Source organism: Anser brachyrhynchus (assembly GCF_964034855.1).
Source record: "Anser brachyrhynchus genome assembly, chromosome: 4".
Lineage (NCBI taxonomy): Eukaryota > Metazoa > Chordata > Aves > Anseriformes > Anatidae > Anser > Anser brachyrhynchus.
The window spans coordinates 33,618,775-33,636,864 of record NC_137698.1 but is presented as its reverse complement, the minus strand read 5'-3'; the positions used below and the strand labels follow the sequence as shown (position 1 = coordinate 33,636,864).

The 18,090-nt window shown below is 38.7% G+C and overlaps 1 long non-coding RNA gene across 1 annotated transcript in view; it reads left to right on the top strand.

Annotated features, from left to right (window-relative positions):
* The first annotated feature begins 1,490 nt into the window (after positions 1-1,490).
* Positions 1,491-18,090, top strand: part of LOC308194066 — a 57,485-nt gene continuing 40,885 nt past the window's right edge. The window contains exons 1-2 of the long non-coding RNA XR_013950224.1: positions 1,491-1,720; positions 9,250-9,310. This is a non-coding gene — a long non-coding RNA (uncharacterized lncRNA). The remainder of the gene's footprint in view (positions 1,721-9,249; positions 9,311-18,090) is intronic.

Sequence of the window (18,090 nt, the reverse complement as noted above, 5' to 3'; positions counted from 1 at the left end):
AAAACTAATTCAATAGATTCAGTCTTTGAATTTCTTTCAAACGGCAGCACCATTTTCCCAGTCCGCCTGGACCTGTCCTGGCCAGACACTCACATCAATTTTCCTGTCCCTTCGTACTGTCAACTCTCTTTGAAAGGATGGGAGAATCCTGAGAAGGAGCCCTGCTATGAACAATAAAACCATACTTTTATATCGTCAGTGAAAACCTCCTTCCACACTGTAATCACATCAGGAGGAGGCCCCTCTGAGCCTGTGCATGTTACCTAGTGATAATACAAGGTTCCCAATGAATACAGATATTCTTCAGTGTGATTAATGTTTCCACTAGCCACTTAACTCTGTAGGTAAGAGCCAGCTCCGTGTTGTAGTCACGGGTGCTCGGGAGCAGTGCTGCCAGTTTGTTAATGATGAGCTCTGACTGTTGCTGTTTGGATTTGGCAGCGCCTTTGCTGCTGGGTGGGCGCGACTCTTGCCGCCATCTCGCGAGCTACAGCCAGGGAGCGATTGTACCGTGTTAGATCCTGGGCTCAGCCTGCGCTCCTAGGGCTGCCATCTCCTTCAGGAGGCTAACCAAAGGCCCCGTCCTGCTGGAGGGTTTTGTCTAGCCCGTGCGGGGACAGGAGATGGGCTTTTTCTTGCTGAGGAGACTTCTGTGCTCCCGAGCATCCCCAAGCTCAGCCTGGCTTATCCCCTTGCATATGAAAAGGAGGCAGTCCCTCCGCAGCCAGCCTCCTGACCTTTCCTTCTGTGCTGTCTTACAGTAAATGTTGAATGCTTCACGTCAATCTAGAAATCTGAGGATCTTTTGAGGGAAAGGGGGGAGAGGGGCTGGGGAGAGACAGAGGAGGAAGGAGAGAGTGAGTGCGCGCATGTGTCTGGATGGAGTTTAACTGGGGCTCATGTGCCCTATTCAAGTCATACATTTTGAGTAGACACTAACGCTGCTCGTGCTCCTTGATTGTGGAAAAAATGGAAACCTTTTCAGACTGAGATGCTTAAAATAGAATCCTAAATCGATGCTTAGGCATCTAAATAGAAGCAATTTGATTTTCAGCAATACTGAGTGTTCTGGTGATGCCAGCCTGGAAGAAAACGCTTTGTGTACAGAAGTGCATTATTAGAAAATGTAGAGGTTCGAGACTTGTTATTTACAGAATAACTCTTTTCTGGGTCAGTCGGCTCTGGCTTGTCTTTGGTCTCCATCTTTTATGTATTTATTGATGATTTGATATAAGAATAATATCTGTTGTATTAGGTATTTATGTCTACCATTTGGATATGACTTTATTGTGAGATTGGAGCAAGACAGTGAAGGTCTTAGCAGACTTCTTAGTATCAGTGTTGTATTGCGTGCTTTCTAGAGATGAAAGGTCCGCTGCCATACCACACTGAACCTGCGGCTGGCTCCAGCTCTCGCAGAAGCTGTGATTCACCTGGATCCTAGTTTTTACCATAGCAGTCCCTGCAATCCTGTCAAAAGGTGTGTAAGAGTGTAGAAGAGTGCAGGAAATATAGCTGTAAATATTGTAATTTCAGCCTATGCATACCCAGAAGAACTTTCTGTTTGGTTGTTTTTGCTTTTGTTGCATGGATACTGGGGAGACCTCATAGTAGAGAATTGCCTTTCCTCATTTCCTTCAGCAATGAAAAAATATGTGGGTTTTTTGTTTGTCTTGCTTTTCTTTGTTTTATTTCCTTTGGAAAGCAGAGGCAGCCTGAGGTAGGTCTTGGCAAGTATTAGTCCTTAGTTGTTTCCCTCCTGAACTTTCTGTTTGGCTCTTATTAATTCCTCTTTTAGGATCACGCAGATTATATTTCCTTTGTTTTTCCAATTCCTTCTTAGAACAGATCATTTCCTACTGCAGCCTTCACTCAAATAAATAGTTGATTTCATGAGGTTATTTCTATGAGTATGGCCTGTAGATTAGAGTCTCAGGACAGCATATAATCAAATTAATCATAGATCAAAAATTACAATTTTCATACTCTTATCATATTTTATAGAAAAATCCTATTAATGCAAACCTACTTTAATGATCAGCTACTACTGAGGAGTCTGGGTGGTGCTCTAGATTCATTCTAGATTCATTCTCATCAAATGCAAAGTTGCAAGAACTTATTTTCTTGATCACACATTGTAAGCTGTAAATATTTTCTATGTTATATGCAGTGGTAGAAATAATAGAGAAGAGTTTTCTCATATTTCATTTATGTGTCTAAAAGTGTTCTTAAGCAGCAGAATTCTGGTACTATTTTGTGGTTTGTTTGGAGCATTTTTAGTTCTTTTTCTTAAATGTTTACTGGCAGGCTGAAGATAACTTTTCAACGTTATAAACCTTGAAAAAGTGACGAGGAAATAACTTTGGGACTTAATAAAGAACTTATAAAGAAGATATAAGGAAAGTAAAATGTTGCGATGAGATTTATAGTCATTTTTTGAAAGCATTTAATTATATTAACCCTTGTGTTAGAATAGATTTTTTATCACTAAGTGAATGCATGTTTGTTTTTAATTGCTTCTTTCATGTAACATTGATTTTATGTACCTGAGCTTGTAATGATTAACTTGGAAATCTTACATACCATGTGCAGTTGAGATAAACTGAAATTCAGGTGAAAGAAGGGTGAAACAGGGACATAAACCAGATGATACTGGTATATCATGACATATCAGTATATCAGTGATATATCAGTGGGTATACAGCTAAGCTGTATTCTGGGAGTGACACCACACTGACTGTGGGGCAAGTTTTCTTCTAGCTTAGATTGCTGCGAGCCCAAAACCAGTGTTTCTGTCAGCAAGAGAAGCCAGCAGCCCAACAGCCTGGGTTAATGTACATTTATCTAAAGATGTAAAGAGAACCATTGCGGGTTGGTCAGACAGCAAAGTTCAGATCCCTGAGCTCTGTTCCTGGCCTAGAATCCTGTGAGGCTCCCTATGTCTTACTGAAATTCTCAGTGCTTCTGGTTTCCGTTTATAAAATGAGACCAATATTTATTTACCTATTAAAACACTTTGGGGTCCAGAATTGCTTGATATAAACAAGCTGTTTGCAAGCCAACCTCTGGCAATTCTCCTTTGTACTTGTGACATTGGAGTCACTCTGGCAGGTGAGTGAGGCTGGGGTGACCCGAGGTACCCTTGTCCTACCTCAGCACCTTGAAGTACCCTCAGAGTACTGAGGGAGCTCAGGGCTTCTCTGGAGCTGGCAGGCTCTATCCACCAATACAGACGTGTTATTTAATGCAGAACAGCCTTGAGACAGCTATGAGCAAGGGTGAGGGTCTCGTAACACACTAGGGGCAAAGTCATCTGCTTGACCTCCCCGTTGCTGTGTGCAACAGCAGGGCCAAAGGTGGGCAGTGGGGAGCCTGCCCACCAGCTCTGCTCTGCTCAGTTAAGTGAAGGTGAAATACTGGAGATCGCCAGGCAGACACTTCGGTAAGAGGCTGTGCTGCATGCAAGGTTTGTTCATGACAACCTGGGCCGCAGCCCTGCTGTAAAAGCAAATGCCAGCCCCCTCACAAGAGTACCCTGCTCCCTTCTGAGAACTTTACGAAGCGCTGGGGGCCGGAGATGCTCCCCAAAGTCGTGAGACTTATGTTTTCATACTTGCTCTTACTTGCCTGGCGGTTTCCTAACCTTTTTTTGGGTCCTGACTAGGCTTTTTCATACATATCACCCCTTAAAGCCTACTGAGATTCCCCCAAGGGGGAAAGGGTCTCACCTCCCTTTGCACCTTAATGAAAAACCTGCAGAGATCGTGACAGTGAGCGGTTCTCACGTTCCTGCGGTCCCCTCCCCAGCCTCAACTATTTCCTGCTTGTGGGCTACTTGGACCATGGCTGCTGCTGGATTTGAGCCCTCCTTTCCATACCAGCATTGTTCAGTAGAGCTGAAGCAACTCAAGCAGCCTCTAGTGTGATGCTAAGTTCCTCTGATAGAAGGCATTATGGGAATGCAAAAGGTGATACTGCTTGTGGACCTAAATATCAGTACTGTTTAAAGTCTCACGTGACGAGTTGATTTCTAATTCTTCTTTCTTTTTGTCACAAAATACTAATCTTCTGTTTCAATGGAAATATTAATTTGTTAAATCATTTCTGTTGGATAGTCCCATTTTCTAAATCAAAATCTTAAATAGGAGCCTTAGGAACATTCTGCCATAACTGTCTGATACGATGTCAAAGGGAACATTACTTTCCTAGGCAGTTGTTTAGGAGTGAAGAAAAACAGCAAGAAGTTGTTTACATGCAAATGTCATCTGAATAAAAAGCAGGGAAACGCTCTAAAGAAAATATATTATTACAAAGGCATAATTTTCTGGCGGCAGAAAAAAGCATAGGAAACGTTTTATGGTCATCAGCAGTCTCTCCATAAATCTGTACCATCAGGCATGCTGTGGGGTTGGCATGTGGGGTTGGTCTAAAAAAAGCCTGAGACCCTCAGCCTGGAGACTAAGAAGAAGGGGAAATGCAAGCAATGTGTCAAAGAATTTGCCGTCTGTGCTGAGCAGAAACCAGATGTTTTTGCTAGTAATTATTATTATGATAATTCATTTAAGTAGGAATAAAATAGGGCATGATTGTTTACTGCAGCCTGTTTTCCCTAGACAGACTGGGAAACGAGAAAAAAAATCTCAGAGGTTTTACTCCTGGTTAAATGAATAATTTTTTCATTTAACCAGGAGTAAATATGGCAACAAAAATAGTTTTCATATATATTGCACGGTAGCTGTGAATAGACATCATCATTTTTTTTTCCTTGACAGTCACCAGAGGCTGTTGAGGAATGTTAGGGAAGGTCACTTTGAATTTATTTTTTTAAAATACATCTTGCCTCCTGCTGAAACAGGGGTTGAGTGTGGTGGCAAAACTGGAATGTTCAAAGACTAGCAAAGAATTAGGAAAAATCTACCTTGGCAAGTGTAGGTAGTCATTTCAGGTGAGAAGCATGTGCTAGGAATGGATAGTGCAGGAGAGCTTGTTGTGAGCCAGGGAAGTACTACTTTACTACACAGGCTATCCATTGGATTTTGCTGTTGCATCTCTTACAAATTCTGATTTCACATGTGAAATAATTTGGAATTACTCCGTCCTCCGCTCCTGGTGTTTGATTAGGAACTCTTAGTAAGCAGAAGCTCATTCTTTTCCTCCTCTTCACTCCCACGGGATATGAATAACTATCAGTGGCTTTTTTTATGGAGGTTAGAGAATAGTGTCAAGCAGTCACTCGTCACATATAAATCTGGTTGATCTGTTTAGTCTGAAAAGAAAAAGTGTAGTTTTCAGCTGCTATCCCTTCTACAAGCATTAGGTTGGAAGGTTTGAGATAGTTAAATAAGTCCTATAGAAAATTAAAATCTAAACAGAGTCTGGAGGAGTTTAATCGAGCAAGTGCATTACTGGGAGTCTCTCTGACGGTGAGGGTTAATTTATCACCCTGAATCCAATCACTTTATAAAAAGCCAGCGTGGGTTTCATTTACTTTGATGAGGTTTATTGCAAGATTCCAGAAAATCAATTTTACTGTGAGCCATATTAAACCCAGGGGAATATAAACACTATATGTACTACACATAACTTTTTGTTATTGCTTACTGGATCACTGGGGAAATTATATGTTTACCATGAAGAAGGGTTATGGCTACGTTCGTTGTCTTGGGCAACTCCCAGCCTGCCCATTGTAGTGAAATAAAACAAAATGGTAGGGTTCCGAATCAGCACTTAACTTGTCTTCATATAGCCTGAGGTATAGAAACACTCAGCAGCAGTGACTTGATTTTCCAAAGGGCTTTAAATAACTGCTATGTTATATACTCTCACTCTGTGTTCTTTCTCAAGCAGATGGTAAAAGCAGGCGCTACGTATGCTGCTGCTGGTTGGCCAAGCTCAGGTAGTTCTTGCTCCCAGAGCTTCTTGAGATTCAAAGGCAGGACTGACAGGCACTTTTCTTTGAAATGCTCAAGTCTGATCTGCTGGGTTAGTGACTGAAGGAAATTTGCAGTTTTTCAAAGACCAGTAATTTCTCTGGCGTGTTTGCTCTCTATCTTCCCTCCTTTTCTGTTTTGCATACTTGTTGAATTAAAAAAATAATAGGAAAGTAATTTTGCACAAGAGGATTACGTTCCCTCTAGCTATAGCGGGTCACAAACTCATTTGGGCTTGAGCTAAATATGTGGTTTCCTCCTTTACAGATCCATTCAGAGCAGTAGGGTCATAAAACCTTTCAATTATTGGAAATATTTTCGTCTTATGAGGCCTTTCAGATTATGGCCTACTACTTATATTGAAGCTACTTAAAACAAAATTAAATGGGCATAATGGACTAAAATTGGTGGTTTTACTTGAGGAAATCTAGATTGTAAAGAAACATACAGAAGCCATTTCCCATATAAAAAGATGTCAGAATTCAAGAAAATATCTCTGAAAATCAGGTTTGTGTAGCCTGTATTTCATGACAATTTTCATCCATTTTTTTTTTCTAATGATGGGCTCTGTTAACTGGGAGTGATCAGCTCCCTGTGGCTTCAGTAGCTAAAGTGAAAGAGCAGACCAATACATACATCTATGTATACATCTTTCTCTATGTAAGTTTTGTAAGGACTAAGATAGGATATCTGAAAAGTGCCTGATGTAGCTAAATACTCATTTGGGTCAACTTTTTGAGGGAAATGGAGAGCCTAACTCCCTTATTAATTTTTGAGACTTCTTCCCTAAGATGCAATATATGTTAATGTTTGTATTTTTATTTCCATATCATATTTGGTAGTGGTAAAAAAGCTCTTGCTTGGGCCAAACTCCCTGTGAAATGTGTTTGGAATATGAGTTGCAGTGGTTATTCAAAAGCATAAAGTTGACTTTGATTTATGGATGGTTGTAAACATAATTTAACAACAAATTAGAAAAAAAAAAAGGAAAAATGTTCATCCAAAATATTTATATTACAATTCCTCCTGATACCTGTATATCTTTATGTCATGTGTAGTTAGATGTTTCCAAGATATTGCATGTGTATGAGAGTTGGAAGAACAATTAACAAAGTTTGACTCACAGTGTTACTGTCAGTGAGTCTCTGTATATGAAAAAAAAAGTGGCTCTTTTTAATCATCTATTCTAATAAATATCCATATTGTTAAATTTTAAAAAATCAGGTCACAGACTGTAAGTATAGCACACACATTTAGTAAAAGAAAAATTATCATGTAGCTTACCGGTTAGCACTCTTATTGTCTTCTTGCCACTCTTCCAGTTCCCTCTCTCTTATATTTGTAAGTGTGAGCTCTTGAAGTCTTGGCCTTTCCTTTTGAAGCTATGTTGCAATCATTTTTATTATGCAACCGAGTAAAAGCGTGAAAGCATTTAAGTGGTTTTAAAAAGGAATGAGCACTTGTTCTTGTTTTGCCTTCTTTTGAATGTAGTCTGTGAGACTTTGGTGCAGAGTGAACTTCAGAAAAAGGATGTGGTTTTGTCATGGGCAACACTAGTTTGGGTTTGATTTTGCAAATCTAGGGTAGTGTGTGTGTTCTAGGCTTTGTGTTCTGAACTCGCTGAATTCATTTTAGATGAGATTTATTTCAGTGTAAGGGAAATCAGGACAAAATGCCAAAAGCTTTAAACATCCTCTCCAAAAGAGAGTGTTCAAGCAAGTACAAACTACCCTAGAGCTGGTGAATGCAGCACAAGATGCTTTCCGAATGTGGAGCTCGACTATGCCCAACTCAGATGTATTTCTGAGAGTACAGCACGTGGCTGGAGGGAAATCAATATTTTCAGCAAATAAGCAAAAGCATGAGAGCCTGACAGCAAACACATTAAAGATGCTTTGGTACTGATATCTATACCTATCTGTTTAATATCTAAAGACTGGATCGTGTAGTTGTGCATACCATATCCAGTAGTAAAAAACCTTTCGGATTTGGAAAATACTTTCCAAAGTATTTTCCTTCAGTCTTTTCTCTGTATCTGTGCACCAAGGAACTAAATTATGCTTCAGTAGCTAAACAAATTATGCAAAATTATACACCATGAATATTTTATATCCAGAACCCTGAAGCAAGGACTTTCGATGGCTTTATGTCTGCAGCAACCTGTGTCATACCCAGATGAATTCCACAACTGATAGGTTTCCTGTCTTCCTAAAACTTTACTTACGTCTTTATTTTATTTTTTTTCTTCACATCTGTCAGTGATTATTAATAAGAATGTCTCGAGGGTTTTATTGTATGTAAGAAAATGGAAGTTACTGCAGTCTGCCTTCTTTCTGCTACAGTATAAGGCAAGGAGGTTATTCCCTTTATAATTCTGAATTGATTTAAAACTTCATAGAATCCTATAAAGGGAAGTAATGTGGCAAAAACAGGAATAAATTTAAAAAACTAGCTAAATCACATTTCATCTGATGCTGGACTGCACGTACTCTGATATATCTCTGCTTCATTTTTTTTTTGTTTTGTTTTATACCAAGGTATATTTCCTTAGAAATATATTCTCCTTTTTCTATAAAACGTTAATTACAAAACCACATAGGCTTGCGTAGGGAAGACTGTAGCTATGGTGCACTGGAAAATAAGAGCAGTTTACAGAAAATATTTGAATTTTTTCATTATTTAGCTAGTTTTAATTAATGATCTTGCCTGCTTCCATCTAATACTAAAGAGCTGGCATCTTGAGATCACATGCATCTGCCCCTGAAGAGGTTGGCAAAACAGAAATCTTGTAATTATAACTTAACAAGGATTCTTTGGCACAGCTTACTGGTTCCTGGGATGCAGAGCCTGTGAGTTAATGCCATAATTTTGACTCCAAGTGGCACTGAATCAGGGGGTGTGGGTACATTTCAGTGTGCTCATTAATCTTCAATGTGTTCCAATAACTACACATCATATACTGGCAAATGCCACAATGCAATTGTGATTTTTTAGGTAAAGTATACTATTTACTATTCACTTAATATTGCTAACTTCTCAAGATGACTCATACAAAGTCTCCAGTAACTCATCCAAAGAATCTCTGCTTCCTCTTGGAAACTGTTCTGGGGCTTGTCTTACCTATGCCTGTTTTCTGTCCATACCACGCATTACGTGTTTTTTGTTGATGGCAATATGGTCCAGCATAAGGTGACATTTATTAGTTACAATAAAAATTCTCAGTGCTACAGGTATTGCTAACATATTAAAACATTTATACTTCTAAGTTGTACATCCTGCTGTAGTATTTTAGTATGAATCTATTTTTCCTCTTTTACAGTTGAAAGTGAATGTGCTGTTACAGATAATACAGCCGATGACAGAGGTCCCTGTTCTGAAAGGTATTTGAGAATTTATTTGATGTAGGCATATGCCGAAACACTTTCCTTACCCGTAGCTGTAAAGGGTAAATGTATGATGTGTTGTCACTGGTTTATACCTGCTCCTATGGGTGATCACCACAGGTAGGCTGCATGCCAGTCAGTCAAAAATCACTTCATAGCTGCAGTCCTCCTAGAGCTGGTCTTCTGATTTTGGCAAAACTGCCGAAGAAGAATTTTGCTTGAGTGAAACGTGTATTATTGTTAGTGTCTCCTGGCCACCATAAACAATACTGTTTCAAAATTAGTTGGTCTCTGTGATTAGGTAAACAATAAACAATATAAAGGACTGTCTCACACTGCCTGGCAGATTGTGTAAGTGTATCAGTTTAGAATACAGTATATTTATATGGAGGAGGACCAACATACCTTGTTTTCATTTCGCAAAACTATGTTCACGAAAAAGTGTAACTCAGTGGTCTTTCTCTAAAAATAGTGTGATTGTGCATTTTTCTGTGTTTTGGTGATGTTATGGTTAAGTTTGACTATGTTGTATTTCAGGGAGAACGTAAAAATAGAACATATCTTTTTCGTTACTTTTACAACTCAGTGGAAAGTGCAGATAACATTCAGAAAATGTAGATGGCCAGAAAAAATTATAAGATATTATTGATGAATTGGTCTGAGGTCTTGATCAAATGAACACCGTGTTTCCGTTTTACCTATATTTCATCGTACCAGAGGATGAGAGTTTAGACTGAGAGACCACAGTGCAAATAGTATGATCTTCTGAGGAGTTTATGGTATTTTTCCATTTTTAATCTTTTTTACACTGAAATATAGAATGGTCACTAATGTCATAGCTGATGCCATATAAAAGATACGGGATTGGAGAAATGCTACCTCTGGACCCATGTAAAATAAACACTGATGAAGAAAAATGTTATATAAACAGTTCTAAATACAGGATCTTTTTGAAGAGAGAAATGAAACACTTTTTAAGAGGGAGCTTCTGGTTTAGGGTGTATAACAAAAGGTTTAAGGATAGTTTTTACTTGAAGTGAGAAATATTGAGTGTTTAATGTACTTTCTTGAAAAAGCAAATTGCAGTGTCCTGTCCTTTACCTACTTATAAAGGCAGTACTTATTTCTGCAAATTAAATAAACATTTCAGTGGAAGGAAAAATATATGCAACTTTATTCACGAGAATTTTACAACAGAAAAGTGAGATTTTGAACCACTTTTAATAGAATAGTGTATATATTGGTTGCTTTTTTGATGGGCTTTTTTAATAACATTTAAGTGTGAACCAGTTAGAATAACACACACAGCTGCAGGAAAATAATGCAAATTTTGACATTTGAGGTTCAATAAGTTGAAGCTTTGTTAAATCTTATACCAAAAGCTAGTGTTTCATTGTAAGCAGACACTGGAATTAAGGAAGCTATGCTGTGAGTCTTAAAGTGAAGGAAGTTGGGAGATGTTTGGTGTACTTGGAGCCTGAGCATTCAGGTGTTAAGTCACTGCCAATTACTAACCTGTTAGCTGAAGAGCCATGTTAGAAGCATTGTTGTGTATATTTAATCCACTTTCTAATAGTGCAAACCTAAATGATAAAGATTTCAGGGAACTATAAAGTATGGGAAAGATGGAGAAAACAGGTTTTGAAAAAATGTAGTAGTCATCTATCTTCTCTTTGACATAATAGACCTATGATATTCAGAAGCATGGAAACTGAACAGAAGCCCAGCTCTTGTTGGAATCCAGTGGCAGTTCAGTATCTTCCTTCTTCGAAAATCTATGCCTGCATGATCACCATTTTTTGTTCCATTTTGTTTTAATCTTTGGCATTTTTATTAATTGTAGCATAAAAGCTTTAACAAATACACCCGCAGGGAATGTAACTTGGATGAGGAGGGGTTTGGATATTTGAAGGAGGAAGATTAAATGGTCTGAATTAGGCTGTGAAACATATTCTGGCCGTGGGAGGATAGAACTTGGCAAGAATGAGTTGGCAGGACAGAGGAATCTGAAGCATTATTCTGACTTGTGTTGTGATTCAACTTTAGACCAAAGTGGGGGAAAAAAACCTTGAAGAATGCCTGTGAGGGTGAGGAAAGAATACCTGTTCAAGAAAGAGAATTTCAGCTTGTCACTGTCACTCACCTTTTTGACCTCATGTGGGAACAGGTGGGAAGATAGGAAGGAAGAGTATCATCTAGATGGATTTATTAACTGCTCTAATATAGAGGCTCTTAAAAGAAAGATTTGCTAAGATATACGTGTGCTACAATTCTTCTAGGTATCCAAGGGGAATTGAGCATGCGATAAAATCCTTTTGAATGTAGATCATTGGAACTTGGGTTCACTGAAAAGTTACTAAGTTCAAACCAAAATCAATGTATTCAGTGATAATTATGCATTAACAATATGTTCCGGGGAACTCAGGTGCTCAAGTAGTCAATCCAAGCCTCTCTCTTTTCTCTTCTTGAGACGGCAGAACAGGTTTATCTTTAGACTATATTCTTCATGTTAACTTGAATTTCAATGACTCCAGTCCACCCTCACATCGAAATCGACTTTTATATGTATTTGATACATGTAAGATCTTTTCTTGTATTTTGAGGTGCTGATGTGTAGTTCTTTGAACGAGATTTTCTAGCCCTAGGGACAGCACTGTGTAAGTATTCATGGTATTTGAGATTTCCTGCTGGTACCATTTAACACTGATCCTGCATTTAAAACTGGCCAGCTTTGCCATCTTAATATTTTTTATATGAGAATTTTATCTGTAGTGAGGAGTCAAATGGAATCAAGTGGAATATTAAGGTTTCCTCTCTTAACTTTTTCTTCTGAAGCTTTAAGAAGGGATTGTTGCTAAGTGTGAGGAAGCATAACAGAGGTGGAGACTTCCCTTGGTTAGGCAGACCTTCTTTTAGGAAGGTGACAACCCACATGGTACACTTGGAATACCTAAATTCCAGCATCTGAATGTGCAGAAGTGTGTGTCAGAAACATTTAATTTCCAGTCTGTAAGGATGGAGCACCTCACAGAAGTCCCTAGGTCTGTGACTTTCCTAGGTCATCCATTTCCTACAGCTGCTTTCTATAGAACAAAAGACCTGAGCTAAAATTCTTAGCAAAGAGACTATAGATCATGCCTTTAGATCATTTTAGAAAGCTTTCTACCTCCCCTGCTCCTACAGCAGTTCAGCTCTACTACCAAGTTTAATGTTGTACTGTTTGTCTGCCAGGAGAGCTGGGAGGGCTAAGGGTGACAGATAAAGGACGTTTCAGAGAGATGAAGCGGTTGTACTCTGGGAACTCCTAAGATGGGAGTCCTGTAGCGAGCTTTCTGTAGTGAGACTTCACTTTCCCTCACATGACATCCTGAAGGACAACGTGTGTCCTGAAAGGTAGAAAAACTCCATTTCATTTCCTGATATATACACTCATACGTAAAAGGGCAGAAGAATTTTGCCTTTGGGGCACAGAACTCCTACAGAATGTAAATTAGCTTCAGAATAAAGTAATTGATAGTTGTGAAGAAAAATAACATAATGGTTGTTCTAAGTGTGTTTGTGAAACGTGAAACTTGAACACACAGCTATCAGCCAAAGCTATAAGGCAGTGTAAAAGACTGCACACTTAATAATTGTAAATGTTACATGAGTGCGAGTAGCTTGATTAAATTTATTAGAAATGTGTTACTAGCATTTTAAGAAATAAAGCATTTATCACAAAATGATGATTTCTTCACTTAAGCTCATTAGGAAATCACACATCAATTCATGCATAATTACAGGGGAATTTCTGCCACTCACTACAAATCATTACCACATTAGCTAAAGTTGACTTAATTTATCTGTGATTTTGAAAAGGTGGTATCTAAATAGGATAGAAGATACAGGGGGTGAAACTATCAACATCATCACGAAGGACTTAGCCTCCTCTTATTTGTCAGACAAAGATGCACCTTTAAACTCCTTTATATGTAAAGCTCATACTTTTCAATGAGCTCTAAAGCTTTTCTTTCCATGTCAGAATCCCATATTATGGATCCAGTGCCAGGTACTTAATGAATAGTCGATAGTCTAGGCACGTTTACTTGCACCAGACATGCTCATTGTTTTTAATGATCATTGCAGTTTGAGATTGAATTGAAAGGGTTTGGGGGAGGCTGGGAGATGGGGAAGGCACCAGTTTTGCAGGCGCGAGTAAGCCAGTCCCACAGAAGCAGAGCAGAAAATGAGCATTCTGCCAGCGCCAGCAGCGTTAACATTGAAGAGCATTTACATTCCTGCGACGTTTACGGCGGACATAGCTCTCCTGTGGCCTTTTGCACCTTCCTGATCTCCCAAACTTTGCAAAAGTTTGAGTATTGTGTGTAACTGAGAGCGTCCAACCTAAAGGTGTGACTGTTCACCGAGTGTTTCTTCTACACATTGCTTGCCTGTTTTCTGTTTGGCAATTCTCAAGTACTCCTGTGAATGGGTAGGTTAGGCTCCGAATTATCAGGCTGCATCATCATCTGTCCAGGAGGCATGCATAGATACAGGGTCTGTGACTCGGGCCTGTATGTGAGAGAAATTGCTCTATAACTTTACAGCCTTTCATTAGGGGAGGCATGACTTGGTTCGGTCATTTTCCTATTCTGTATTCAAGTGCTGCATCATTCTTACTGTTGGAAAGTATTTATGTCACAGTTATTGAGTCTAATTAGAAGGGGTTTTGTCTTTTCTAATCTGGGACATTTGTGTGATATGCCTTCCAGTCATACCTCTAATTGTTGCGTCGGCACCTGTGCACGGAGAGGGGAAGGAGCAACTGCGCGTGAGGGAAGTCAGATTCTTTTTAAGTTGGTTTTGCTGTCAGAAATAATGTGCCTAGAAATACACTCTCAGTTTTCTGGTGAAGTATTTATACTTTGTTTTCTGCAGCCCTTCTCAGGCGTTCTTGTGTGTCCTTTATTTTGGGTCTTTTTGTACAGGCTTGGGCTCCGCAAGCTGAAAAGTTAGGCCCCTCCTTCTGGAGTAGTACCTCACATTTGTAGACTGAAGCATTGTTTCCTCTTTCTTTCTGAATTTATCTCCCTGGCAACATGTGAGCCACTTGTGATTCCTTTGCTAGTAACTTTTTACTTCATTTATGGGCTCAAATACAGCTTTAAGGGCTGTTATTTTCTGAGTAAGATGTGCTGTTGTTGAATTGCATGTGGGAAGTTCAGGATTCTCGGTGGCATTACTACATTTACATGTTGTTTTTCACGTTCTTTAGGAAGGTGGTATGTGAGGCTGGATGAGCCGGCTGTGCCAATGAAATGGCTTGCTTCTGCCAAAAGGGTTAGTCCTGCTCCCTCCTCCTTTCTGTTTCCTGTCTGACCCTTTGCTGAGCTGACTCAGCATACTAAATATACAGAGAAATATTCCTTTTTAAATTTTATTATTATTATTTTTTTTAAGACTAAGCTTTCCTGCCACTGTTAAAATTGGAAAGCTCCTTGAGAAGTCCACCCATTTCAGTGCTTTCAGTGCCTATGGATTAATGGATTGCTTCAGGTGTCTTGAGGCGTATTTACACATCTAGAGCACATATATAGTCACACCATCTTTTCAATATGTTTTAATAATCTTTTTTCTACTGTTGTTCCTTGTTCTCTTACGAAACATAATAATTTCATATGAGAATTGATTGCCGTTGAAATGGGTGAATATATATGATAAAAAGTAAATTTACATTTGGTAACAACTCTGAGGTAGCTAATTGCCACTTCCAATTGTAATAAATGTGAGGCCAGATACAAAATAAAAGAGTTTCAGGACTATTCAGTCCTCTGAAAACCAGATACTTCAAATTATCAAAGAAAGTGGATGGTGTGTACACCAGCATCCTAAATTTATAAGCAAATAATTATATCATAGTATTCATTAACACACACATTGTCTATCTCCAACAAAAGTTGGAGAAGGGCTTCTTAATATGTGCAGCTCTTAAGCTTTTAGAAAATTCATCTTGGAATTGTCATTGGTAACCAAATTTGTGATTTGTTATAATGACTGAATTGGGTTCTTAATCTCCGCACGTACAAATCATGCTATAGCTACAACTCATGTTTTCAGCTTTCATTGCTACTGGAATTTCAAGTTGGTTTTGCTTAATCCTGAAGTGGGCATTGCATCCTAGGTAGGAGGCAGTATATTTGAAGAAGAATGCCAACTTTGGCAATGGATGAAGACATTGTAATGATAAAAAAAGAAGGGGGGAAAAAATCCAAGAAACCAATCTGAGCAGCCATTCTATTGCGGTGACAGCAGCAGTTTAGTACATTGTATCAAAATGAATGGGCTTTGCATAATTGATTTCAACATACTAGTAGCCTGAGGTCTAAGCTGCTCAAACCCAGAACTTATTAGCCATGCTACAAAGACGGAAGAAAACTGTGCAATCTGCTACAGGGGAGGCAGAGAATAGCGTTGCTATTACAGTAAAAGCTTTAAAAGTAGGACAGAGCTACTAAGAGAAACCCCTTTTGTATATTTATTGGGGTTATTCTGTTCATCTCATTCAAATATCATAAAAAGCTATTTTAAAGTCTTTGTGCGATACCAAATACTGAGAATTAAATTCTTACTAGTCTGTAGATTTTATTACCTAATTAGAATGGCATCCCTGCACAAGTGTAATAGCTGTGCTGTGAGATCTCTTGTAACTGGGATGCATTTTGAATCATCTCAGCAAAAAATACAGATGCAAAAATAAGATGCTTTGGGGATTTGCTTTACTTGTTTTTTTGTTGCACATTCACACACTTAATTAATACTAGTTTTATTTAATAATGTTTCACTTTGGTGTGAATCAACAAGTGTGTTTCCTTGGAGCTTTCTAAAGAGAAGAGGATGATGTGCATCACAGCAGCATGTATAAACTGTATTCTAGAATGCGAGAACACTGATAATTTGATATAAAGTTATTGTGTTGAACAAATAATAAGTATGTTCTTTTTACCGTTTCCTTGCAGTATTTTAGAAGTCTGTTACTACATGGTGTCTGTTTTGCTTTGCCTTTTCTGGATGTGTATTTGGGAGTGTCTGGAGAGTCTGGATTCATGTGACAGATGCCTGAGAGTATAGTGGTATACTTGATAGAGGAAAAAACAGATTAACTTTTCTGACTTGGATCAAAGATGGGTAGTTGGAGGTGAAGGACTGGGAAACGAGATTTGAATGAGCTAATGTGTTCGGTGTCAGGATTCCCAGGCAATTAGACTTCTTCTTTAGAAGACCATGACAAAGCTCTTCATTAGTGTTCGTTACGCTTCATCCAACAATGTGAAATATTGACAGTGGCTCCTTTAAACATGACTATTCTGCATAGATCAGCATCAAGCACCTTCCTCATGCTTTGGCTTGTATAAGGAGCTAAACGGTATTAAGAAGAATATTGTACATTTATCAGTAGTGTTTATTCTAAGTGGATCCAGTGCCGTGATTGACTGAATGAGGTTCAGTGCTCTATAATTAGCAGACTTTATAACCTATTTTTAAAAAGTTTGACTAAGGGAAGTTTGAGTAAAGAGAATTCCATGTTGCTGGCAATGTTTTATTCATTTATTTTTCTATTTGCGCTACTTTCACAGAACCTTCATAATCTTCACAGAACTGTAGGGGTGGCTGAAATATCCCATATTGCCTGAACAGAGACTATCTCAGAAAGACAATGAGGTCTCTTTGGTCAGTTTTGTTCAGATTTAGACTACTACAGTTTACGAAATCCCTCCCAACAAAGTTGTGAATAGGTTCAGATGACCCATTCTGATGGATATGTTGATCTATAGGAACCATTTTTAAGTATCTTTTCTGTGCTGGTAAAGCCATCGCTATTTTTCACGAGTTGAATCATGATTTTTGAGATTTATGCTGACATTTTTGAAGGGGAAGAATACAGGCCAGGTTGTAACAGCCTTAAAAATATTCAGATATTGTTCTTGAGAATGTCTGGCAGAGCCCATCAGCAAAAAGTTGTGTGGCAGTTTTGCTTTGCCTGTCACAGCAGGTTTGACTGATAGTCGGGTGAAAATCACTGTTAATAATAATAATAAATAATAATATGAAGGTCCTGGAGGCCTGGTTGGAAGCAGCAGCAGACCTGCCAGCTCATTTTCGTTTGTTTGCAGAGAAATCTAAGATAGGTTTAATACTTACCTTTTTTTTTTTTTTTTAACATTAAAAGAAACATTAATGGAAATTTTGGGTTGGTATAACATGTCTTTTTCATCAAAGAAGTTTTGTCAAATGCACTTTTTTGGTGAAAAACCTCATAACTCCAGTAGTTCTTGTCCTCTAGGACAAGAGGTAATGGCCTTAAGTTGCACCAGGGGAGGTTTAGGTTGGAAATGAGGAGACGTTTCTTCTCAGAAAGAGCAGTCAGGCATTGGAACAGGTTGCCCACAGAGGTGGTGGAATCACTGTCCCTGGGGGTGTTCAAGGAAAGGTTGGACATGGTGCTTAGGGACATGGTTTAGTGGGTGACATTGGTGGTAGGGGGACGGTTGGACCAGGTGATCTTGGAGGTCTTTTCCAACCTTAATGAAGGTTAGGATTCTATGATACAGAATTCTTGATCTGTGAAGTCCTGGGTGGTAAAGCTCAGTATGTGACATACACAGATGGCTTTTTAAATTTATTTATTTTTACAACTTTTCTCCGGAGCCAGTCCCTCACGAGACAGACTTAAAATAATCAGTTTCTATTTTGAAATACAGAAGGCAGTCCTGCACTGTTTTGAGCACCATTAAGTCATA